Here is a 25,630-nt window from a genome sequence, read left to right on the forward strand (position 1 = left end):
GCAGACGCGTGAAGAGGGGCAGGCCGCAGGAACAGCTAGGGCATCTCTTTCACACGGGGTGACAGACGAGCTCCTGGCACTACATGAACACCAGCACTGCCAGTGTCACCAGGTGCGAACTCACTCCCGATGTGAACTCTGAATTGGCTTCGCCTTCTGTAGTCTCTGAAAGCAGAAGAGGCCATTCTGGTGCAGATAAGGCTTCTTGCACTTACGCCCTGCTCAGTCTCGGACTGATGAGAGGTCTTTGCTGTCCATGCTGCTGCCGTTCAGCCTTGCATGTACACACAGACGTTTATGAGGCTGACTGTTGCATAGGTTTGGGCAGCATTTGTTCAGAGTTGTGTCCATTGTTGTCTTGCAGTGTACAATGCTGCTGTCTTTTTGCTCTGTGGGGAAGTGTGAGGCCTGTCCTAACTTGATGTGATACTTGCTTTTTAGCAAGTCCTTTTGGAAGTTGCCAGATCCTGCATCCGGGTGACACTCTGAGGGGTGAGAAGGGGCATGGCTTCCCAGGATTGCCTTAGCCAGTCGCTCTCGGCAGAACCTTCTTGCTAAACCTGCGTTTCTGTTTCTGATCTTGGCAGTTAATGCAGGAGAGGATCACGGTGTGCGTGTAGGATAGGGACGTATTTAAAAACAATGGTGAAAGTGCATTCCCTTGCTCTTGTGTGTTTCAGAGCAGAGGCTTATTGATTCAGGTGCCTGAAACAGTCATGCTTTCAAGTGGAATTTCCTTTGGGAGAAGTAGTGTGAAAGGGCAAAGGGGAAATGATTAAAATTTAAACCTTCAGACCCTTTGAATTACTCTCTCATTTTTTAAATGAGACCGTGTAACTGAAGAATGAAACATTTAAGGCACCCCTAATCTCTGTTTAACTACCGCATCCCCATTTAGGATAGATTAATGATAAGAGGTTACAGAGCTAAAATGCTGTGTATAGCATGAAAATGTCTGCTGTTTGGAGATTACTGTATTTGTTGTTTATAGAGGAGGTGTTTTTGTTGAGGACACGGTGGCTGTCGGCTGCTTTTCCACTGGATTACTATATCAAATCTCCAGTTGCTTTTGAAGTGAACAATCACAAATTACATGTCAATGTCATTGTTTGATATGCCACTTCTCTCAGCTTTCTATCTCCCCAAAGGAAGATCTTTTGTGTAGGAAGTCTGCCTAGTAACTGAGTTTGTGTTTGCCGATATTAATGAAGGACATCAGTAGATGTTAGGCTAGCAAGAAGGCAGTCTTCTCATGGCGAACAGCTTTTTCCAGACAGCAGATTCTATAGGATTTTTGTTGTTGTTGTTTTGTTTATTTTTGCGCAGGGAGATTTCTGACACAATGTCAGAATGCAAATACCAACATGGTGTTCAAAGTAATTTTTGTTCTAGGCTTAAGATGCTTCAGGTTTAATGTAGTTGTCCTGAAAAGATGAGGATTTCCTGATCTACGAACAGGATTTTGACATGTTTTCTGATCACAGACTGTGGAAAACTGTCTGAAAAACTGTCACGTGGCCCATATTTCAGAGATTTTCTGTGTGTTTGCAGTTTTTCTATGGTAGCATATAAACATGCAAAATTTTTGTATTTGGTCCCATTGAAGAATGATGCTAGCAGGTTTTGTACATCAAGTGATAATTATAATTTTTGTTACATTTATAACATATATATATATATGTTATAAATATATATAACATATATATATATATAACAAATGTTTTGTTACATTTATAACATAATAAGTTAGAACATCTGATAGTGAATGTCCTAAAACACATTTATAATGACTCTGTCTGTTATTTTCACTGGGAAGAATCTCTGTTCATTCCTCATAGATCCTGTGTCTTCTGAACAGAGATTAATCAGGAAAAGCTTGCAGAATTGTGCATACCTGAAGACATGGTTGAAAAGTGTCTCATGGCAGCAAATCTTGTCTAATGCTGTCATGCAGCTGCAGACCTCGTGGCACAATGTCATTAATAGTCAGAGAATTACTTTAAAACCAAAGATTTTACAATGTACAATGGTTCTGATCTTTGTTACTGTTAATTATGTTGTACTAGTTAACGAACTATTGTTTCTGCTTGCTTCTGTGAAGTAAAAGGAAAGGAGATACAGAAAAGTGGGTTGTTACAGTGCCGTGAAGGTAAGCACTGTAATATGGATAGTAATATCTGAGCACGGAGGAGTTCACTGCAGTGACCTTCTGCTCTCTGGGTCCCTGGGTTGCAATTCCAGCCAGGGTTTCAAATTTGATGAGCGTGTGGCAGTTCTTGCTCCCACCAACATGCAGGCTCTTTATCTTCTTGGCAGAAGGGAGAGTGTTTAAGCTGCTTCTCTTCCATGAGTCAAGGAGGGAGCTGCACTTCTAGCGCTCGTCTTGGCCTATTCAGAAAGGTAGAAGACGGAGGGCAGCAGGCCGCGGCAGGGGGGCAGCAGGCCGCGGCAGGGGGGCAGCAGGCCGCGGCAGGGGGGCAGCAGGCCGCGGCGGGGGGGGCAGCAGGCCGCGGCGGGGGGGCAGCAGGCCGCGGCAGGGAGGAGAGCAGCCTCAGGAGCTGGCCCCTTGTGCCGCAGTGCAGGCTGAGCCCCAGCTCGCAGGCTGAGCCCCAGCTCGCAGTGCTCTCTTTTGGCACTGGTGCAGGAACAGGCTTGTCCTGCCTGCGTTCTCCGCTGGAAATGAGCTTGGCACAAGGACTGACTCTATCAGTTTGGTCTTTGTGCTATGCTATTGTGGTTGTCTAGATTTTTTCCAGTTTACCGACCGAAAAGAACAAGCTTTTGCTGACCTGAACGTGCAGTATAAACTTACCCTTGAGTACACAAACGTTGGGTGAGGGAACGTGCAAAGATGGGGTCCTGACTTCTTAATGAGAGCAGAAAATTGCTACTGTTTCTGTCCCTCTGCCTCTGAAACGTGCATCAGAGACACAGTAGCCTGGAATTTCCTGGCAGAAGAGAAAGGCAAGAGCAGGCAAACAGATACTAGTATTTATTATGCTAAAGGAACATCCTGTTTTGTTATTTGTTCAACAACGATTACATAAGTCCTTGCTGGATAAGATGCAGAGAGTGATATGTATAGTATCTGTGTCTGAAAAGTAAGAGGAAAACTAGCGGCATCAAGAGCGGGGAATTGAAAACAGAGAAGTGTATAAAACCTGAAGGCTGCTGGGTCAAACAGGCCTTTGCATAATAGGAAATGCCAGAGTTTATTTATAGTGTTGTGTTTTTGTTTGTTTGTTTTTTTTTTTTCTGTTTTTTGTTTTTTTACAGTTGGCTGGGGAGGAGGATGTGCTGATATTAGAGAAAATGTATACACACAATGCCTGGATACTGGTTGCCTGCACACCTTCACTTTTGATGTTTTACACTTGTTTGTTTATTTTTTATTATTTTAATACTGTTTCAAAACAAAGAAGCAAGAATCATCCCACCCTTCCTCCCCTGAAAATCATGTTAGGTGATAGCATGGTTTTCCAGCAGCATTAGAAGTTCTTAGATCTGCAGCAGTGATTGTGGCACATGGGCTGAAGGGGTTATTGCTGGCTGCAGTCATGTTATCCTGCTCTGTTGGTTGATAGTGGGAGGGACCGAAGGCACATGTCTTGATATGAAGTTCCATGGCTCTTGTGTGACAGTAAAGTATTGTGGATTCTCCCGAGTTATTCTACTTGTGCCAAGTGTCTCGACGCCTTCATGCAGGAGTCGTTCGTAGAATCATAGAATGGCTCGGGTTGGAAGGGACCTCCAGATCATCCAGTTCCAAACCCCTGCCAAAGGCAGGGACGCCACCCGCTACATCAGGTTGCTCAGGGGCTCACCGAGCCTGGTCTTGAACACTTCCAGGGATGGGGCGTTCACAGCCTCTCTGGGCAACTTCTTCCAGTGCCTCACCACCCTCTGAGCGAAGAAGGGCATTTTAGGGGAAGTTCTACATCTTACAGCATGGAGGTTTAAAAAAGAAATAAAATCTGTAGGGGATTTGGATGGCTAGGTAACTGCTAAACCATACCAAGACTCTCTGGAGTATAAGTTCTGCAGATTGGCCAAATTTATTTCCATTTTGAAAGAATATGTTCGAAAGGTATGTTCCTGTCAAGGAGATAGATGTATCCTTGCTAATTTTCAGGTTCTGCTTCCAAATTTTAAAAGAGACAGAGGGAAAATAAGCAGTTGATTCTTCTTAATTTTTTTTGTAAACTCAAAGGGAAAAACAATCCCTGCAGTCCTGCTCTAAAAAATTGCTATACCATGTTGCACTTTTTTGAGCTAATTAGTGCCGTGTGGATAACTAGTGTGGGAAATTTCAACAGTAATAGTTTTGTAAAATTTTATAAGTGACAGAAAATGGGGATTATGTAATAAAAATGTCATGTAGTCTTACTGTAGTCTATGCTATCTGCTCCAGCTATGATGTGGGTTGTGTCAGGACTGTTACATGTGAATAATTCCGTGACGGCTGGGAGTTGATTTAAATTGTGCAAGCTTTGCTGTGTTTGGTAGGTGTCTGTGAATTTCTGTAATCTGTAGCAGATTTCCATGAAAGCAGGTTTCCAGGACAGACTGATCTGTGCTCTTGGATCCTGCCAGGCATTTGGCCATCTCGCTCCTCCTGCCTCCCCTCTTCAGAAGTACCCTGCTGAAGTTTTGGGGCAGAATGAAACTCTCCTCATGGGTTGGCTGGTTCAAAATTTATGCATGTGGTTTAACACTGAAAATGGTCTGTATTTTAAAAGGTATTTCTTGTTCTCTCTTAGGTTTGTTACCTTGGATTAGGTGATCAAAAATGATCGGTTCAGTTTGAGAGGGGAAAAAAAATTTGATTTTCTTCTTTTTTCTTTTCTGGTGCTTGCAGTGTCGAGCACTATCTCATTGTTAGACCTGATAAATCCTGAGAGGTATCTAGAACAACAAAATTTCTCTCAGCTGATTCATGTGTAGAATGAAAAGCGAAAGGCCACTGGCTAATTTACAGGGCTAAAATCTTCCAATCTGCTAATCAGCTGCAATTACTCTTTTTTTTTTCCCATATGCTGTTCTTCAAAATTCTCCATGCTCCAAGAATTTAGGATTCTCAAAGGTGGTGGTGAAAATTATTTACTAAAGCACGAATCTGTATCCTGAATACAGGGTATGTTTCCAGAAAATCTGTTACTGAAAATACATTAATATGCTAAAATGTAAGCAGTTATGCTTTTAGTTCAGAATTCTGTGCTTAGGCTATAGGTTTTGGTTTAATGCCACAGTGTTTGTAGGAGTTATGAATATTCCTAGAAGTAGGAACGGATCGTAGCTGTCGGTGACAGCTACGGACATTGGTGAGTAGAATGTGTTTGGGAGAAGAGATCTGTGTTCTTGTTCGGTTGTTGTGTTTTTTCTTCTTGGTTTTAACCCAGTCTTGTAGCTAAAGATACAACAAAAATAGGCTGCTTTGTAAAGTTAATGTATGCAATTTACAGTTTGCAGTGGTCAGAGGTGAACTGTGTTGTTTTCCTGTTACAGTGTAGCATAGGAGAAAACCTGTCTTATAAGGTGAAATATTTTATTTATTAGTAGGACCTTGGGCACTGTGTCACTTTCAGATTCATGTCATAGCTAGATAGCGCTCTGCTCCTGATTTGCTTACTTTGGTATCATTAGTTTGTGGAGATTTTCTGCAAGCCAGCTCCTGTAATGATTTTTTTTGTCTGTCAGGCCATAATATCGTATGCGATATTTTTGTCTGGCAGCACTTTGTGTGTGAAAGCAGTCCATCTGCTAAAAGATTTGTTCCAGGGTGTCTCAAGGAACATTTCTAAGGAGACAGCTCCATGTCGATGCCCATCTGAAGGGCGAGCTCAAATACAAGACAGTAGGCATTGCCTCTGTGAAGTCAGGAGCCCACCAGGAGTATTCCAAATTAAAAGAAGTAGATACATAGTTGTCAGTCGTGGTTATTTTCCCCAAATGTACTTGCCTTCCTATATCTAACCAGACCATTAGGTCAGGTTCCTGCGATGAGTGTCTCTGCTCGTCTTAGGAGAAAGAGAGCTTTGGAGCGGAAGGACAGGACCGACTCCTCTGGCTTGATTTTCTTACCCTGTGCTGAGAGTGATGCAACTTGTAGGGTTCCATGAAGTAGGATGAGCCTGCTGGGTTAGAACTGCGTGAGCACGGGTCTGGGTGATGGGATGATAAATGTCAGCCTGATGCCAACCTGATGCGGGTTAGCTTCTTGCTGCCTTGCTCCTGAAAAATAGGTGGCCAAGAAGGCCAACGGCATCCTGGCCTGCATAAGAAGCAGTGTGGCCAGCAGGTCGAGGGAAGTGATTGTGCCCCTGTACTCGGCTCTGGTGAGGCCGCACCTCGAGTACTGTGTTCAGTTTTGGGCCCCTCGCTACAGGAAGGACATGGACGTGCTCGAGCGAGTCCAGAGAAGGGCGACCAAGCTGGTGAGGGGTCTGGAGAACAAGTCTTACGAGGAGCGGCTGAGGGAGCTGGGCTTGTTCAGCCTGGAGAAGAGGAGGCTCAGGGGCGACCTCATCGCTCTCTACAGTTACCTGAAAGGAGGCTGTAGAGAGGTGGGGGTTGGTCTGTTCTCCTACGTGCCTAGTGACAGGACGAGGGGGAATGGGCTAAAGTTGCGACAGGGGAGTTTTAGGTTGGATGTTAGGAAGTACTTCTTTACCGAAAGGGTTATTAAGCATTGGAACGGGCTGCCCAGGGAGGTGGTGGAGTCACCATCCCTGGAGGTCTTTAAAAGACGTTTAGATGTAGAGCTTAGGGATATGGTTTAGTGGAGTACTTAGTGTTAGGTCGGAGGTTGGACTCGATGATCTTGAGGTCTCTTCCAACCTAGAGAAATCTGTGAATCTGTGAATCTGTAAATAGCGCTTGTAGTATCTTTAGAAGTGGTTGAGTGGCAGTAAAGCAAGTTCAGAATCTGTGGGGCCTTGTGCATACAGCGTGTCTGCCGGGTCTGAACATTTATATCTGAGCTTAGTGTTTGTAAGGGTAAATGGATGAGTTTTCATCACCTATTCTCTTTGAATCCGGTTAGTTGAACCTTTCAGACCCATCCAAGTATCTTGAAGTGTGTTGGACTGTCGTTAGGTATGAATGAACAGCTGCTGACCCGCTAGTGACACAGAAATAAATTATTCAGTGTGTCTTATTTGGGAATTCAGAGCCTTCATGTTGAAACCTACAAAACTATGTTATGTCTCTGACATTCGGAGGTTTCATCATTTTGTCTTCAATTATTCACTAAGCCTGCTTGTTCACCTCCCAGCACTCTGATGGAGTTGCAGCTTGGTGGCAGGCAGCAGACAGGGCTGAGATATCGCTTCTGCTCTTTGTTCTTGTGGCTTTTTTGTGGTACCTTTTGGAGGAAATTTTCTGGTTCTCAGCTGTCTTAAACCTCTAGCCCAAGGTTATTCAAGCTTTTATAGCTCATACGAAGAGGCTACAGCTATCCCTATTGCTTGGAGATTTCCTCAGCAAACTGTAATTATTAACTTCTTCCTTCCTTACAGATAAATTTTAGTTTTCAGCATGGCTGCATTTGTTCCACAAGAATGCAACAGTGAAACAACAACATACCATTTTTCAGAAAGTTTCCTGCGGAAATGCTGAAATAGAGGCCAATGGAACAGGAAGTTGAAAAAAAAATATATAATAAAGTATTTATCCTTGTGAGCCCTGCTGGCAAGGTCCCTGCAGATGGTATCTGCCTTGCAGTTCAGGGACTTCTTGGTCTCTGCCTTTCCTGAGAGGCGCCCCACTGAAGCAACATCTGCTTGTGTTGGTGGCACAGTGCTGCCTTGTGGTCATCCCGCTGTCCGCCAGGACCCCCAGCTCCCTCTCCCCTTCACTGCTCTCCAGCAGGGCAGTCCCCAGCTTAACCTGGTGTCTGGGGTTGTTCTTGCCCAGATGCAGGACTCTACACTTGCCCTCGTTATGTTCCATTAAATTTCTCCCTGCCCAATTCTTGAACCTGTCTAGGTCCCGCTGGATGGCAGCACGGCCTTCTGGCATGTCAGCCGCTCCTCCCTGGGAGGGCGATGCCTGGCTTTCTTTTGCAGAATTCCCAAGTCTGTGGCCTCCAGAGGTGCCCGTGCCCTCTGTTTGCCAGGCACATCCCTCTGTATAATGTATCACCTGGCACTTGCCTGCACCAGAGTCCGAAAGTAATGAGTTCCTGTTACTTGGAAGTGACTGTGACATACAAATTCTTTGGATTCCTTTTTGGATTTGATGTTTTTGTAGCTGTACTTGCATGATTTACAGTTTCTGTACAGTGCTAACACTGTTTTGGTGTGTAGAAGTTTTAGTATGTGGTAGATAATTTTAGAAAAGAGAACCAACATTAATCTTATGAACTGACCACCTGATGAAGTTTTTCCTATGGATGTTCAGAGAAATGTCTTCATTTCTCTTAGGGTTCTGTGGAATGGAAAGTCTGAATAAAGGCTGGAGTCTTCATATCAAGCCATGCCTAATGCCTCAGACTTTAGAATATTTTCTTCCAAGCCAGGACTTTACAGAAGTAGTGGTGTTCATGGGATATGTGAGGGAGACCAGAATGTTTCTACACAGAGAGAGCTTTTGCATTCTTCCTCATCAGTTGTACAACTTCAGCAAAGTGAAAAATGGAGGGAGCAGAGCCTGTCACTTACTGAATTGCCTTTGGGCAGAGTTTGGACATGCCTGTCATTGGCATGCAGCCTCTGAAATTCAGGTGTGTTCTGTAATAAAATGTTCTCTCCTGCCCACCCCAGTTATTTGGAAAAGCACATTTGTAGCTTAAGATGCAAGATGTTGAAATAAAGATTTCCATTTGATTCTGCCTAGGCATTCCCCACAGAGGGAACCTTACTTCTGCATTCTTGTTACCTTCGGCTGATGCTTTTGGGTTTGCAATAGGCACACATTCAAGAAATGGGGTTAGTGAAGAATTTGGTGGTAAGCAAGGCATTTTTGTGGGTCTGAAACAATTCTAGTGGCTAATAGCGAAGTTGGAAATGTATCAAGTACTCTTGCTCTTCTTTTTGCCTGGAAGAACAGATACTGTTAGCTCACATTTGTGATTTCACATGTTAATTTCCACATGATGAATAAAGGAAGGTAGATTTTGTTGTTTTCTGGTAGCCCAGCGCAGGCAAGGTGATGTTTTGTGTTCCTAGTGCGTAGACGCATGCTAGCAAGGGAGACGTTCCCATCTCAGGGTTACGGAGCGAGCACTGGGATGGGCTCTGCTGCTGCTCTGTTTCGCCCATTCTCCAAAGGCACAAGTGGATCAGTCTGTGGGTCATTCATTCCATGGCTGTCGTAACCAGCAGTGCAAAACCTCTGGCAATCCAGTGAAAGCTGACTCTCCGCTCCAGTTCCCACTGTCTCAGGTCAGCGTTGATGTGGGAGGGAGAGAACAGTCACAGTCCTATAGCTGTTCAGCCTGAGTGTTGGTGAGAAAAAACTTGGAGCAGCTCCTCTGTGTGAAGCATGTTACAATTTATTAGAGCAAGAAAAATTGCTGGTTTTGGACTTACCTGCTGCAGTCCCCCTGCAGAATGACGCCTACTCTGGAGTCCTTCTAAGTACTCTTCTAACACCAAAACAGAGGAGTAGCAGGGCAACTAAAAGGAAGCAGAAGCTTCGCAGGGAAATAATTTACAATGTACCATTTTGATAGTATCTCTTGACCCTTTCAGGGCGGTTCAATAAAAGCTAGTAGTTTCCATAGCAACTACAAAATTACTTGGTGCTTCAGAGAGCTGTGATAAAGGAGGCGGCTGCTTACAAGGAACCACAGGGTTTTCTCCCCTTTGCATCGCAAGAGTAATGATCTGGCGGAACACGCTAAATGTGATGCCCATGCTGAAGAATTTTTCCCATGTTCACCTTAGCCAGAGATATTTTTGTATTTAGTACTTCCACAGACTTGATTTTCACCCTCTCCCCCATCCTCAGCTTTGTCCTTCTTGGCAGGCAGCGCTGGCAGAGCGCAGACGGAGGGGACCGCAGGAGCCAGTGCTCCGCAGCGGACGCGTGCTGGGCGTCTGCGCCACGGTCCCTCCCGAGCACTGGGCTCTGCTCTGGGACACCTGGAGCTGCCCTACCCTGCAGTGTACCTGGCGGCCACCTGTGCGTAAACACGTCACCGGTATCCTGCACCTTTAGTACTACGCGTTTCATCTTACTTTTGTCTTATATTCTATTTGCTCTTGGAGATCGTACTATTGTGATTTTTATTTTTCCTTCCCTTCCTCTCTTTGTTTTCTAAGAAACTGCTTATTTCTGCCCTGAGATAGGGAGGTTAGCTCAAGATTACATAGGTCTTTAAAATGAACCTTGGAGATGTATGCTAGGAAAATGGCTTCAGGTCTCATTTACTACAAAGCACAGCATGTTTCTGAATGCTCTCAAGGTGTGTTCCAGCACGCTTGCATCTCTGCAAACATCTTGTCATATGCATAGCTGCTGTTTTGGTGGATGTTCTCGCATGTTGGGAAGGTGGCCCGTGTTAAAATCCTAAAATGCCGGTTTAAAATACTACAATACCTCAGTTCTCTTGACATTTAAAGCACTTCTTATATTTGATGCTGATCAAAGTTTATCTGTCAGCAGTTACAGGGGTTTTGAGCCATTTGAATAAAATACGTTGGTAAGGTAAGAGACGTGATTCTCTAGCCATTGCATTGCCCTGCCCCCCCCCCATTTTTTTTTATTTAAACTTAAAAACTGTGCTGCTTTAATGAAATCTCAGAGGATTTCTGTCAGATTTTTTTCACTCTGCTGTTGACTGCTACACCTAATATCCATTCACCGCTCTCTTAACAACCCTGAAGCAAATACATCCAGGTGAAAATGAGGAGGAAGCTCAATGACCCCAGAAATCCCATGTGCTTCTTCAGTGATTGTTCGGAGGCTGTAACTTAACAGGAGGTGGGAAGGAGCCTGCATAAAATGCTTTGGGGATGTCAGCGAATGTGGACATCTTAGAAATGCCAAGCTGTCACCTCTCCTTCACATCCGATTTAAATTTCAAAACAGGATGCTTCAGGAAGACGGCATTTGATTTCCCGGTGTTCATTTGAGCCACAAAGTTGTGGAGCTGAAAACATAGGCTGATGGCAGCATGTGTGATTAGTAAACTTAACTTTCTTATTAGCCAGCTTCGAAGAAACCAGTTTTTACACATCTTGAGTTAAGTTTATAAGGTGGTTGGCAGTTAATTGTATGTCAGGGGATGTGGCTAGGCTCAGGCTTCAAATGGAAGGAAGGCTGAGCTCCTGCTTCCTTGGTTTGTCCAGATAGTTTTGTATCCTGAGTGAGTTTTGAGGCATATCATTTTACCACAGACAAAACTAAAGATCTGTAGAGATTTGTACTGCTACTTTTCCGTGGCAATCTAGTCAGGCTTATGTTTTGTAACACTTCAGCATAACCATACCGAAATCATACAAACATTTTAAATGTATTTCATATTGTCTGTCCTGCTGCCTGATGTTTTCATGTATGTTTTGCTGTAGTACTGTGAGAAATCAGCTGTTGTAGTCTAAAGTACTTGCACAAAGTTATGCTGAGTTCAAGACCTGGGGGGGGGGGGGGGGGCGACAACACCCCGTGATCACAGAATGGTTTGAAAGCCACTGAAGTATCATCGAATTATAGTGATACTGAGCAACGCGGTTGCCAGAGTGACCGGGGATGGAAGTTCAGTGTAGAAATGACCTCAGTCAGAAAAAGTCCTTCTGAGTGTTCAGAAGGAGGTGCAGAGCTGCGGCTGTGTGTGGGCCAGAGCTCCCAACTGCACCATGTTAGTGTGCTCCTCAGCTGGGCTCGTTCGGCCTCATGCGCGTTCAGTGGATAGCAGTAATTTCACTGCTGGTTAAGAAACAAATCATTACTGTTTCACAGACAGAGGCACGTGCGCTGGTTGCATTCTTGAACAAGTATTGGTAGTTGAGTTACTAGTAGTCTCGTCATTCAGAAGTGTGTTTTTTTTTTCTGTAATGCTTACTGGACTCAGTAAAATGAAAGCTTTTTTTGGAGCCAAAGTTTTTAAATTTTTTTTCAGAGCCTTTTAAGAGGCCCGTTGCTGAGTGTAGGTTACTGGATCCTTTCTGCACTGCCGCTCGCTTACTTTGTGCAGTCTTGCTGCGTTGCATGCCTAGGCCAAAAGCTACCTGTCCAATTTTAGAATGGAAATGAAAACACATGAAATGACTTTGTGGTTGGGTGTAAATCTAGACAGCAGAGCATGTGAGGAAGAGGATAAGAGACACATGGTTGATCTTCCTTTGAAAGGCATGTTCCCAGGGAATTCCCAGGGCTGTGCTGTGTCATGCGATTGTTTCTAGTGCTTGTTTCTCCTTGCTACAAATGATCAGATCTGACTGCAACAGTAAGAGTGGAATCAGAATTCCTGAGGTGAGGCAAGTGTGCGTTGTCTTAAGATTGTGCTTATCCTCTACCTAACCTTGTTGTTAATGGTAACTGAAATAAAAGTAAAACGCCCCGCGCTGAGAATTGGCTGTTCCTGGGCAGTTCCTGCAGAAACTTTATCTCCCGCTCTCTCTTTACTAGAGAGACTGAACCTTTGTGTGCCTTGGCTAGAGCTAGCCATTTGGAATTGCCACCACTATTCACTAATAACTGTTGTGCTTATTCATTCCGAGTTCAAATGTCTCATGTCTTTCTCAGCAAGAGAAACAAAAATCCTCATACTAAGTTTGAGATTCAAAGAAAACCCAAGGGTCCGCCTGAAACATTAAAAAAAAAAATAAAGAAAAGAAAAAGCAACTGTCTTCCCTACCTGTGCCTTGGAAATACCCATTATGTGAAGTGAGAAACTATCCATAGCATCAGCTTTATGGCCAGTGTGAGAGTTCTACAAAGGGATTGTATTAAGCATGTGTGTTTCGTTTTCTTAGTGTCAGAAAAATGTGTTACTAAAACCAGGCCAGGTAAGCAGCTATGGTTTTAGAAGGAACTTTAGTTACCTCTTGTTGCAATGCTGAAAATGAAGTAGAAAGCAAATGTCCTGTAACTGTAACTTTCCTCTCTGATTAACTGGAAATTTTCTCCCTAAGATGTCCTTTATAACTAAGAACAAAGTCACTTGTCTTTTTCTCACAGCTGCATCTTGCCAGGCTAGCTAGCCTTTTCAATGACTTCAGTACTTTCCCTTCATAATTACCATATTTTAGCCATATGAAAAATGGCAAGATTCAGTACTCATCTTGCTTAAGTGCCTTTGTAAATGGACACAGTATGTACATGAGGAGTCCTCTGTTTTCCATCCTTTTTTGGAATAGCAAGCTAATATGGCTATTAAAGACATGAGCACATTCAGAGTGTCAGAGTTTAAAGCTGACATCACAGAGCAGAAAGCTGACAGAAAACAAATGTTTCACTGATTATTGGACTCAAAATTGGAGATGTCCCATTCTAGCTCCGAAGTGCTAGTGTGCAAGTTATTGTCTCTGTCTTCCAGCTGTCTTGATTTTGGCTCATTCCTTTTCATCTCAGTTTACTCTACAGAATCATAGAATGGCTTGGGCTGGAAAGGACCTTAAAGATCGTCGTGTTCCAACCCTGCTGCCGCGGGCAGGGACAGTGAGGCTGTGAGGGCCCACCCGTCCAGGCAGGGAATGAACGCCTGTGTTTGGAGAAAACGGGGAGTGTGGAGGTAGTTGTGAGACCAGCCTGCCAGGACCTGCCTGCCCGGCAGAACTGGGGCAGGGTTACCGGGACGCATCCTGCCGGGGAGTGCGGGGTGTAAGGAAGGCGGTGGCACAGCGGTCGGCTGTCTCGTCGGTCAGTTAGCAGCTTCCTTTTTGGCAGCGTAAGCACTGCCACAGGGGTGACAGGGATGGTAGTAGGTTTCTTCTGGTAATTTAGGTCCTATCGCATAGGAAACAGACTCACCTGCAGGACGTCCCGCCTCTGTGTACTGTGGGACTGAAGGGAGGCTTTGCCGGTATTTTCCTGTGGTAGAGCTGCTTGAGAGTGTCGTCCCATGCTTTGCGTGCTGCTGGAGCTGAACGTTCCTGTGGCTGTAGAGCCAGCCGGTAGCTGTGCGCTGTGCGATGCTGGAGGATGAGGGTGTGCCATTAATGCTCTCTGTTGGAGCTGCTGGCCTAGAAAGCACAGACTAATGCTGACAACAATAATAACAGCATTATTTATTCTTAAGTCCAGATTTCAAGATTTTAGTCAACCTCAGTAGTTTTACTGTAAGACAGTATTTACAAATCATTGCACAATATTAGTTTAATCAGCAGTTGTGCAGCTAGGAAAAGACCTATTGTCTTAACCGTGAATCCAGATCACCAGGACTTTGTCCAGCCCATTAGTGCTGTATTATCTAACACAGATCTTTGAAATATTTCTTGCTGGATTTTCTGTGAAAGCCAAGCCTTGTGACTGTGGGCTGACCAGATGCTTTAATGTCTCACTTCTAGATTTTATTGTGTGTTTTCGTTGTGATCCACCTAAACTTGCACAGATGGCCAGCCTGCAACATGGAGAAATGCTGAAGAGGAGGGGCAGTCATTTAAGCTGCTACTCAGATGAGTAATTCGAAGTGAGGCAACAAAACTTTGAGCTGGAACATTAAGGCTGAGCAGCAAAAAGAGTAATTGTGGTGGGTGTCTTCCACTTTAGGACATGATTTTTATTATTTCCTATTTTCCCTTTGTACTGCTTTTTTCATTTATTTTTCTTTTAAGGGTACAATTGCAAATATTAGTGTATGTTTGTATATACATGAGTTCTGCAAAGATTCTCAACACATTAAATATTGCTAGAACTGGGAGAACTGTATGCAGATGTACATTGGCAGATAAATATCAAATGTTAACACAATATAAATCATGGTACAGACCTGAAACTAGACAAATTATGTGTTAGAAACAGTCCTGTCACTGTCTCAAACTTTATTGAGAAACACCCTGCAGGTGTCATCCATTTATTTTTAGTTCTGTGTTAATTCTGTGTCTATTAAATCTTCAGTAATATCTTACTAGGATTGGTGTTACTGCTGGAAGGTGGCTTACCCTTTCTTCTGGAACTCTTAAAGCTATTTGTTTAACCAGAAATTGAGTAAAATTTTATTCTTGCTAACTTGCAGAGGAATTCTAGCTGACGCTATGCTTGCCTCTGTGCCTGTCAACCTAAACGACAGCAGGTTGGTTGTTCTTTCCCTGCGCTGTGTTTGGGCGCCAGCGGACTGGTTGCTGCTTGTCTAGAGTGCTTTACTGCACTCATGGCTAGTTCTTACTGTTAGATAAGGCTTAATAGTTGTAGCTGATAAAGGTAGGAAGATTCTGTTTCCACACACTGTTGTGAGAGGTGAGAGTTGCTCCCTGAAGAGGAGGCTCTAAATTGTAGCTTGTATTTCTAGAGCAAGCCTGGAGCAGGCAGGAACGGAGCAACAACATTAAGCTATATAAAAAGCTGTGCAGTTAATTTTTGTGCTAAACTAAGTAAGCAAAGACTTGACTCTATTACTAATGATTACATTTAATACCAGTGGGAAAATGACTTGTGCAGTCTCCCACTGGTGATAGTGGAAGCACAATTCGTAAGAAAAATTAAAGGCTCTTTGGATAAAACAAAGCATAGTATTTTACAAACACTCACACCCCTTCCTGCTTTTCTATGTAGACTCAGTGGGACCTAGAGGAAATTTCAACTTTCAGGTGGCATAGTTTTTGTTAGAGACATCTTGGAAACGGTTAAAATACAAAGAAGCTATGCTGCAGAGATGGTACATCTGTCAGATGTCCGCTTGTTCTTTAGGGTAGGCTAATAGTACTGGTTCAGGTGCCAGCTGAGTGTATGGATTCAGGACGAAAATTGTTATCTTGGGTGCAGTTTTAACTGTGAAAGCAGCATTTCAATGCATATGGTCTGCAAGCAGTATTTATGCATGTGCTGCATGTGTTCTGAATTAAAGCACATTCTTCCCTCTCCCCACATTCTTGAAATCCCACAGCAGAGATTTGTCCTGTATTTCTCTCTAAAATTTGGCTGTAAAGCAGTTACAATTAGAGAAGAAAGATTCAACCTGGTGCCTGGCCCCAAGAAGCCACAGTGGCTGTTCCCGTATTTTCCTCCTATTCTGTATTCATGCGTGTTGTATTCGTCAGATGTTGGCTTTGCTTGCGTGCGAGGCTGCGAGGGAGCTGGGTGATACGTACGGCACAGTCCCACGCAGGACGATGGGTGTGTCCAGCACTGAAGCGTTCTGCAGACTCAGGACAGGCCGATTGAATGCTTCATAGATTATTCATGCTATTTTTGGCATCATCTGCTGATCTTGCAAACTAAGGGAGCATTGTAGAAAAAGTGTATTTCTATACATTTGCCTTTTCTGTCCAGATAATTGGTTGTCCAGAGTCTGAAGCTGACATGACTCTAAAGGTGTTTTGAATTTCCTCTCTTGTGTACAATGAAGGTCTTTGTCTTAAGACAGAATTTTATTCCAAGTCTTCCATATTTGTTTGACAGTTATTTTCTGGTCCGGGTTCATCTGATGTCATTCCAGTTTCATCTTTCTGTCTCTATTACCCAGTTAAAAGTTGGCCGGCAATTCATGATGTAAATGGGACTCTGAAGTTTGATGACAAAATTACCGGATGAATTCCAGGAACGCAGCTTGGGCAAAGAATACGCAATGCAGCGTTACCGCCCACAGGATTTGCAAAGGGATCACCTGCAGAAGGCGAGGGGTTGGGCAGAGAAGGGAGAATGAGCAGACAGAGGTGCAGGAGCCCTCACCCCCCCAGAGGAGAGCCGTGGCTCCCGCTCCAAGCCTGTGTGGATCTGCAGCAGCTGAACCTGGATTTGCCGTGAGCAACGTGAGCTGGCTGCGGGCAGGAAGGAGGGACCCTTCCCTTGGCGGGTAGAAGGCCCCAGTGTCTTTGTCATTGCGCTCCTTGTGGGCAGCTTGCTTCCAGTAGGATTTCTTGCTGGCATGATCTGAGAGGATCAGCCGTTGTATGTGTTGACCTTCGCTCATCACGTTCTTGAAGGGATTGCCCTACTTTAGAGAGAAAGTTACGGTTTCTGGTTTTCTACCTGTTTAGTTTAGTGTGACTTAAGGAAGCCACGTGACAATATGCTCTCGCTGGGCTCCTGTGTGCTAATTGATGCCCTGGTTCTACCTATTTGAGAATGTTTATAAACAATACACCATCCTGCCAAGTAAAGAACTTGGGTAAAAATGCTTGTACCCTGATACTAAATCATATTCTAGAAATGTGAGGTCATGCATCAGACTTTCTTACAAGAGGCAATGGTAAGACAGGATTGAACTCCTGCAGCTGTTTCCTATCTCTAACTCTTGCAAGCATTGCGTACAAGATGTGCTGGGGATCCGAGTGATTTATTGCCGTGGATTCTACAGGGAAAAGTGGTATGAGCCTGAAGAGTTGTACCAAAGCCTGCTTCAGATGCCAGTACAGTATGAATATTTGCTGTGAAAGCCTAGACCGCTGGTCCAAAAAATTATAATACATTTTGATCCTTATCTGGTAAGAAAAGCATTGAATTATCGAGGACTTCCTTTACCAGACTTGTTTTTATGTAGCAGGATCTTGGAAAATGTAAAGGAAAGACAAGTCCCATTCATATTCATAAATGTAATTTCTTTGTACTGTATTTTTATCTTTATTGCTTGTTTTGTATTAATTGTAAGCCAGTTAATATTGCTCTTCCTAAAGCAGCTCATGTATGTTGATACTAGAAGAATTCACAACAATTTCAGAACCAGTGTTAATATCAGTCATTTCAGTGATTGCATTTGCATTCTAATCCTGTTTCATGTTGCGCCTGAAGATCTAATATTCAGGTTCTAGATGGTTTTGTAGATGGGATCTCAGGTGACAAGGATCAAAACTCTAGCAAGAGTGTTTACGTTTGTATCGTCTGTATGCTGCTGCAGCAGCCCGTTCAGTGGCAACTCCTCATAGGACAGGACAGGACAGATCAGGTTCTCCTTGTGCATTAAATGGGCTTTGATAAACACAGATGAAAAAGAGACTAGCCTGAATAGAAAGTACACTGGTCAATAAATTGTGCAAAGCAAATAGGATCTGTGTTTAGAATTCGAGAGAGCGAGAGAGAGAGAGAGAGAGAGAGAAAGCCTGTTAGGCAGACATTTAAATGCTGCCGCAGCTCAGCCATCAGCCTCCTCCAGAAAACAGGAGTGTTGGATTAGGAACGTCTTCTTTCACGTTCTCCTCTTGTTCATACACTTTATCTAAAGCTGAGGGTAGAGAAAAAGCACTAAAAAATATTTTTGCCATGAAAATATGACATGTCCTGAAAAGCACAGGGCAAAAATGCAAGCCTGAAAAAATGTGAGGGGAGCAAAATCTCCATGAGGAGGGAAGAACCGTTACGTTCTCGGTGGCTCCTGTGCGGGGCGTGTTGCAGCTTCCGACCGTAGGCGTTCCGTGCTTGGGTTTGCTGTATGAGCAGCCTCTGTTAAGGGGCCAGTTTTTTGTATGGCTTCAAAACCGCAAGTGCCAAATATATTTTGCAAGTTAATTAGAATGATTTTTCTGTTGTTGTTCCCGGAGTATCAGCAGTGCTTTCAATAAAACACTCACTATTCCCTCCCTGTCCTCTTTCCCAGACCATCTCCACTTGGCCATATGAAATCTGTCGCTTGTCTCAAGTGATGATAGTTACCTGGTGACTGAGAAATGACTGTGTGAGGCTGCAATATCGCCTGATTTCCCAGAACAGAAGGTCCATAGGTGTGTGGACTTTCTCTTACTCTTAACAGTCTCTCTTGCTTCGTATCAGTGACACGATCAGATCAGCTCTTTGCTAAAGCTGCCTTTTACGTTTTAATCCTCTTCCCTGTGTAATCACTCTCACTGTGCTTACTGCAGGGGTTGGCGACGGAGACGCCAGCAGAAGCACCACGCAGAGCTGGAGCTGGCTCTGGCTAGAGGGTTGTGCAGTAGATGCTGTCAGCCCATGGCGTGCTGGTGAGTCTGGAGGTGGGAGCAGCTGAGCGAGTTTGCTTGTGCTCACACAAAGGACGAGACAAATAGTTTCTATTGAGGGAGATGCATCGAGTGCCAGATTTCAGCAAAGAGCAAGATTTTCTTTTTGCGTATGTTTGAATTATTGTAGAGGTTCTCAGATTATCCTTGCATGTTCACCAGAAAAGTCAGGAGATCAGATCAGAAAAGATACAGGAGCGTGGGTGTGGTGGAAGGGAGGGAATTGGAAACATGGTGAGGCAGCTGGGGGTGTTGTGGAGGACTGAGCAGAAAATGAGGGATGTTATCGAGGAGATGCTATGAAGATAGCAATCAGTAAGGAGGTGTAGGGAGGGATCAAGGAAACGATGGTGAGCAAGGTAAGGAGATATAGGAAATCCAGGTTTGCAGCTCCTTCTCTTAAAACTAAGGTGCATGTTTCAGATTCAGGTTTCGTTTTGTGATTTGGCTATTTCTTCTTAAGTAATTTTATAGAAGGTTTGTTTGGTTGTTTTTTAGTGTAGTACAGTTTCTCCTCTATTGACTGAAGCAGGGCTTTGTTATTTTGTAGGGTATAAGCGTCAGAACTTAAAAGTGTCTCCGTTTTAGCAAATAAACTTCAGTTCAGATTTAAGTACGTTGTAAATTGTTGAAGAGCGGTGTTCCACCTATCACTTGGAGAATACTGATTGCCAGCTGCAACGCTGTGGTACTTGGCCCTTCCAAAACACAGGTCCGAACTAGGACCCATGTGGCATATATTAAAATGAGAATCAGGATCTCCTTCCCGAAACAATCCTAGAAGTGGGGAGTGTACTGAGCGATCAGTCCTTTGCCGGAAAAGACAAAGGACTTCTGTGTATATTTCCTGATTTATTTATTTTTTTTCCGAGCATCAGCGGCTGACCTCAATGAACCTGTTCATAAAGCAGTGTTAGTTTACCCCCTGCTATGGCTTTTTCTTTGTGAGAGCTGTAGTCAGGCAGCTACAGGGATTTGCTGACACAGTGCCTGTGTGCTGACAAGTGAAAGCTCCTCTCTCCCCAGGGAAGGCACTGACTGAGCAGGAGGCTCGGAGCCAGCGTTCACATCGCTGAGCGTGAGGGGGTACACGGGCAGTAACGGGGTGAGCTGTCAGGAGGGGGAGGTCTCTCTCTTCCCGGAGTCATCTGCTGGCTCCCTGATGAAGAGAGGAGGGGAGAATTGTCTGGTGTCCCGCTCGCCAGGGCACCGTCATCTGCAGGTTTTGGTTTGCTTGTTTTTTGCTTTTCTTGTTCTTGTTGTTATTTTTGTTGTTGGTGGTGGTGGTTTGTTTTTTTAACTCTCACACAGAAAATGAGCAACATTTTCCTGCCCCAATTGGTCCAGTTTGTTGGCAGTTGCAAGGTCTGATGAAACCAAAGGGAGTCTGGACTCTGGGAGCGTGGGCCCGCACGTCTTGGAGTCTGCCTGTGATCTGTCCCCGAGTTGGCTCCTTCTCCCTGAGATGTGTTACTAGATGCGAACGAATACTGTGGACTTCTAGTCTAATGGTGCTCCGCTGCAGCTTTACTCACCATTGCAAGGAGATTTAAAGAGAGGGGGAACTTGACTCATTATTATGTTAATGAAGGATTGGGAAGGTCCTTTGCAAGGCCATGCTCTGAGAGTATCTTGCTGTTACCACAGATCCGTGCCTCTGGAGCTCTGTGCATAGGGGTGAGGCACAATCCGCCCAAAAAAGGGTAAGGCTGATGAGATGAGAAGTAAAACTGATCAGTACGAAAAGGACACCAAACCTGTTCAAAGAATTAAAAGCTTAAAAGTGGTTATCTTTGAGAAGATATACATAAGAGGAAATAAGGTAGATTTATGCAAAAAGAACAGATGGCCTGTTCTTACTTACTTAAGCCAACGTTTCAGGTGGAAATAAGGTCTCAGTCAGTGTGACTGAAATGTAAGAAAGTAAATAAAATTATGTACAACTAGTCAGTGGTACTTGCAGCTGAAGCAGAGCATAATCCAAGAAACAACTGAGCACCGGGATTCAGTACCAAAGTTATCTTTTTGGAAGGAATTTAAATCCTTCCATTTCAGGGTGGATATGGGTGAAAATATTTCTTGCAGTGTTTACCAGATATCTGACTGCCCAAAGGTTTTCTTCCAGCTATGAGCGAAGGAGGAGTTCTGGTGCCACCTTCGCTTAGAGATAAGTAACTGAAGTGTAAGTTTGTGAGGTTTGATCTAATACAGCGTTGCTGGTGTTCCTGGAAAAAGCGATGCAGAGCCTGAAATAATACAAGAGATTCCGGCTTTCTATATTACATTGAGGATGCAAAGAGCCACTGGTTAGAAAACACCTGCTGTTCTTTTGTCCCATCTTTAGCAAAGCATCATCTTCTTGTTGCTTTGATCTTCTTTAAAGGAATCAACGGGCTTTTCTTACCTGGGATCACTGGTAAATTAATACGTTTTTCATTTTGGAAGGAGCAACGTGCTCTAGGTGACCCTGCTTGGCAGGAGGGTTGGACTAGAGGATCTCCAGAGGTCCCTTCCAACCTCAGCCCTTCTGTGATTCTGTGAGCGCTCCTTCAATTGCACTATGTGCAGATCAGAAATGTAAAGCTTACTGAAGCGTGGGAAGATTCTGTCTTCGTCAGGGCTGGAAAGATGCTCTTTGTCTCATTTCTTCAGCTGCAGCTGCTGGCTCCCTGCCTTTCCTTTTCCTTTCCTCTTCCAAAGGGTGATTCTCCCCATTTCCCGTTTGCAGATTTTTTCCCTCGATATGGTGTCTTCATTCCAATGCTAAAATAACTTGTGAATGCCTCTTTTGGAGAGGAAATAGATGATATGAATGCTTTTTATTTATTCTGTTAAAGGACTCTGGGGAGCACAATATGTGGAGAGGGTTCTGCATAAACTGGAAACTGGAGGAGAAAGGAAGGAAAATTTTTTGTGGGAGAAAAATTGACCAAAATTTTCCTTCAGTTAAGATTAATAGTTTTGGGTTGTTTTTTTGTTTGTTTGTTTGTTTTGATTTTTCTGTTGGGCTCTGAATGCTGGTTTGTATTCAAATTAAGTGGTTTCCAGGAATAGATGTGGGAAGGAAATAAGACCTCTTTGCAGCAAGGACATGGAGCACGCGTGCTGCTGAATGCTGTTTGCCAGTCTCTTCCCTGCCTTGTTCTCTTCTATCACCTGGGGCCTGTGGTCTCGCCGAGAGCAGAACTCGGGACGGGGGCTCTGTTCCTCAGCGCCGTGGGACGCGCACTGCGAGCTCTGGGGGAGGCAATGGTCAGTGCGGCAGGCTTGTTGCTGCTCTGCACGGTGCTCTGACGCCCTGGGGCCAGGCTTTTTTTCTGTTGTCAGGTTGCACCTGTGGTGGGTTTTTGTTTTTTGTTTGTTTGTTTTCCTGCTAGGAGATGTTTGTCTGAATTTCTGTACAAGAACTGGAAGTAGGGCAGAGGCTTTGTGTGTGTTTTGTTTAGCATGCTTGTTCCCCGTTTTCCTCACGGGGGTCATTTTTCTTCATGGGACACAGGAAAGCTATTTATTACTGCACCTGTAGCTGAGGAGTTACTGAAGCTGAGCTCGTTACTTCTTCTGCTACAGCCTTTGTCTGTATAGGATGGGATGTAGAGAGCGTTGCACTAACTACGTGGTCCCTTTTGAACCCTGGAAATGCTAACTGTAGTAATTCCTCTCTTCTGTAGGCCATGAGAGTCTCCTCTGCATCGTCTGTAGCATCCATCTCCCTTCTGCCTTTTCATTAAAACTCTTTATACGGCTTTTTGGGTTTGGGGGCTGAATTGACATTCTGCGGTGTGCTTCTGATGTGCCTCCTATACAGGTAGTGTGCGTTTTGAGAGAAGAGGTGACAGGCTTCTACCTTTCTGTAAAGCGTGAGCTGTTGGAGATGCACAATGTGGAGTTCCCTTGCTGGCAGCTGTGTATTTGTGCCCTCATCCTTGATAATTGCATTAGGCAGGCACATTAGTCCTGGGTCTGTGAAACCAGCCTTGGCCTGAAAGGCCCCCATCAGAGACGTGCTGCATCAAACTGCCTCTGTCAGGAAGCAGTAAAGAAAGTAATTAAATTATAATTCTTGGGGGGAAGAAAAGGACTTAAAAGTGTACACCATGATTCAGGTGACAGCACACTCGCTGCTTGGAGAACTCATGTTTTATGGCTGCTGCACATCTCTTAGTTCTTTATATTTTCACCGATTTAAAGCATCATACTAGTAATCTAATTAACATTGAATTGGGTTTCCAGTACAGTAGCTTGTTTGGTTCAATAAGAACACATTTATACTAAAGGTTAATGAAAAGAATTTTGCTTTCATCAAATTCATTAAAACTAGTTCTACAGTCAACGATTGCTAATGGAAAAGGAATTAAATATTAATGTCTATGAATTTCTCATGTCATTTCTGATTTTCCTTAATCTCTGCCTCCATGGACTGGATTCTGAAAGTGTCTGCAAGCTCTAATGAAATACCAGTTCGGATATTAATTGGAGATTTATCCCGTACAAGTAAAAAGACCTTCACACATGTACTCTTAATGTATCTCGAGCACGGGTTTCTGTTGCAGATGGGTACAAATAGTGATTGTGTCTTACCCATGAATGCGATACTAGGAGCCAATCTTAAGGAGCAGTATTATGTTCTTTAAGCACTCTTTAATACAGTATAAGTTTTTATCTTCTATTGTGTATCATTATTGGTGCTATCAAAGTAGTTTTCAGTGAACCAAGAGTACAGCAAAGTTTGGGTCATAAAGATATGAGTTGGACATGAAGATAAAACTTGAATAATGGATATTAAATATGTTTCTTAAAGATTTAACACTTTTTTTTTTTTGTAACATAGTGTCTAGAGGTATGTGCTACAAATATGTCTCAGCACTTGGAGTAAGTGGTTGTGGTTTCTGTGGTCTCTGGTGCCGTAGGTCTCAAGGTAGTTCTGCATATCCTGTGAGCAGAGGATTTGCCATTGCTTTATGTGAGTAGGACACATTTCTGCAGTTCTTGCTTTGTGTGGGGGTTCTTGGTATCACAGTTGAGGGGAATGCAAAAGCTCTGTTTGGGAACACCTTTCAGATGCATATTGAGGTTGTTGATGTAAGAATGCAAATGTGTAGTGAGAAGAGACTGAAGTTAATTTGAAGGTATTGCATGGTTCCATGAGTGGTTTCCATTGAAAGGAATAAACAAAAATGTTCTTGTGAATGTGTTCAAAATGATGAGTGTCTTGGCTCAGTCTAAGAAGTGCATGTATAGGCTGGTACTCCAAATTTGACTACTTGTTAGTCTGTGGTCTGATTCTCACTTTGGATCGCATTTCAGTTCTTTTAGATGGTTGCAGTAAGTGCAGTTGCTCACTGTACTTTCAAGCTCATTGTATTTAGCATGGTTCACCTGTGCCCTTCTTTTTTTTTTCAATTAATTTTGCTCTTTTCCAGCTTTTCATCACTGTTATTTTGTGTGCAATCTCATTTTCTCCCTGCTCATGGTTCTGACTTGCGTTCTCTGCATTGTTGCTGCACTTCTAGCTCTCACCCCCGGTACACAGCCTTTATCTCAACACAGTGCTCTTCCTCACTTTCTTCAGTTCCATCAAACTATTCTTGCAAGAGCGTCTTCCTGCCTCACTTCAAGACTCATAGTCTGGGATTATTGAACTGCCTGCTCCCATATCACTTAATGATATCCTGGTCACTTTGTAAGTAACCTGATTCAGCAGCATACTGCAATTCAACAGTATGGCATATCTGTTTGCCTAGCTCTCTGGCTGATACAGCATCTGTGTTTCTTTAATTGTCAGTTCATTCATGATAAAACCAATAAAAAATTCCATCCTAAGTGTGAAATACTGGCTCCTTATGGTGCTTGCTTTGTGTGCACAGAACATTCTCCCTTTCCCTTAGGAAAGCTAACTTCAGAATTCTGAATTGGGCATCCTGGTTCAAAAGTGATTCTGTAATTGGAACAGAATGGTGTTCACATGCTGCTGTAAATTGGAGACCTGACTTTCCAGGGGTGATACAGGTGTGAGATGGGTTGATGAGTCAATAGATGACATTTGCTGCACCCAGCAAGTGGGACAATGCTGGCCCTGTCTGCATTGAGAGATGCATGTGAATAAGGGAGATTTTGATCCTATCTGGAGTTGTGTATAGTATTTCATTACAACTTAAGCTTTCAATACATTTTGTTCTCTGCTAATACGGTGTTTATATTGGACTCATTGGTGAGAAATTTTGAGAAAGGAAGCGTGTTCTTTCTATGCTTTGTGAACCAAGAGAGTAGAAACGGAGATCTCAAGAGAATGAGCATTTGGTTATAAGAAGATCAGAATAAGTAATTTGCCGAGTCCAAGGGGAAAGCTGTGTGTCTGAATGGTAATTACCATCCCTGGTCTCCAGAGCACTTCAGAGGCCTTGCAAAGGTCGAGGAAGTCAACACACAATGGGGATAAGCGACTGGCTGGGCAGTCACAAACCAAGCTGTAATGCTGGATTTTTCTGATTATATCTAGCATGACCAAAGAATCCTGAATGTGATCATGTAGTGTCAGCCAGCGTGAGGTGACTGGCAGATTCGGTATTTGTGACCTCTACCAATTTAGTAATTGACATTTCTTCCTTTTGGTTTTTCAG

At 43.7% G+C, this 25,630-nt stretch overlaps 1 protein-coding gene and 1 long non-coding RNA gene across 7 annotated transcripts in view; both read left to right on the forward strand.

The window, feature by feature from the left end:
• TTC28 (tetratricopeptide repeat domain 28) overlaps positions 1 to 25,630 on the forward strand; it is a 167,615-nt gene that overhangs the window by 69,865 nt on the left and 72,120 nt on the right. The window lies entirely within an intron of this gene.
• Positions 1,737 to 25,623, forward strand: LOC308179198. 2 transcript variants are annotated; one of them, XR_013940247.1, is made up of 3 exons: positions 1,737 to 2,484; positions 2,528 to 6,242; positions 6,874 to 25,623. It is a non-coding gene; the product is annotated as an uncharacterized lncRNA (long non-coding RNA). The 2 variants fall into 2 exon arrangements; XR_013940248.1 differs by having other exon boundaries at positions 1,737 to 2,477; positions 2,542 to 6,242.

Source organism: Anser brachyrhynchus (genome assembly GCF_964034855.1).
Source record: "Anser brachyrhynchus genome assembly, chromosome: 17".
In the NCBI taxonomy this organism is placed as follows: Eukaryota; Metazoa; Chordata; class Aves; order Anseriformes; family Anatidae; genus Anser; species Anser brachyrhynchus.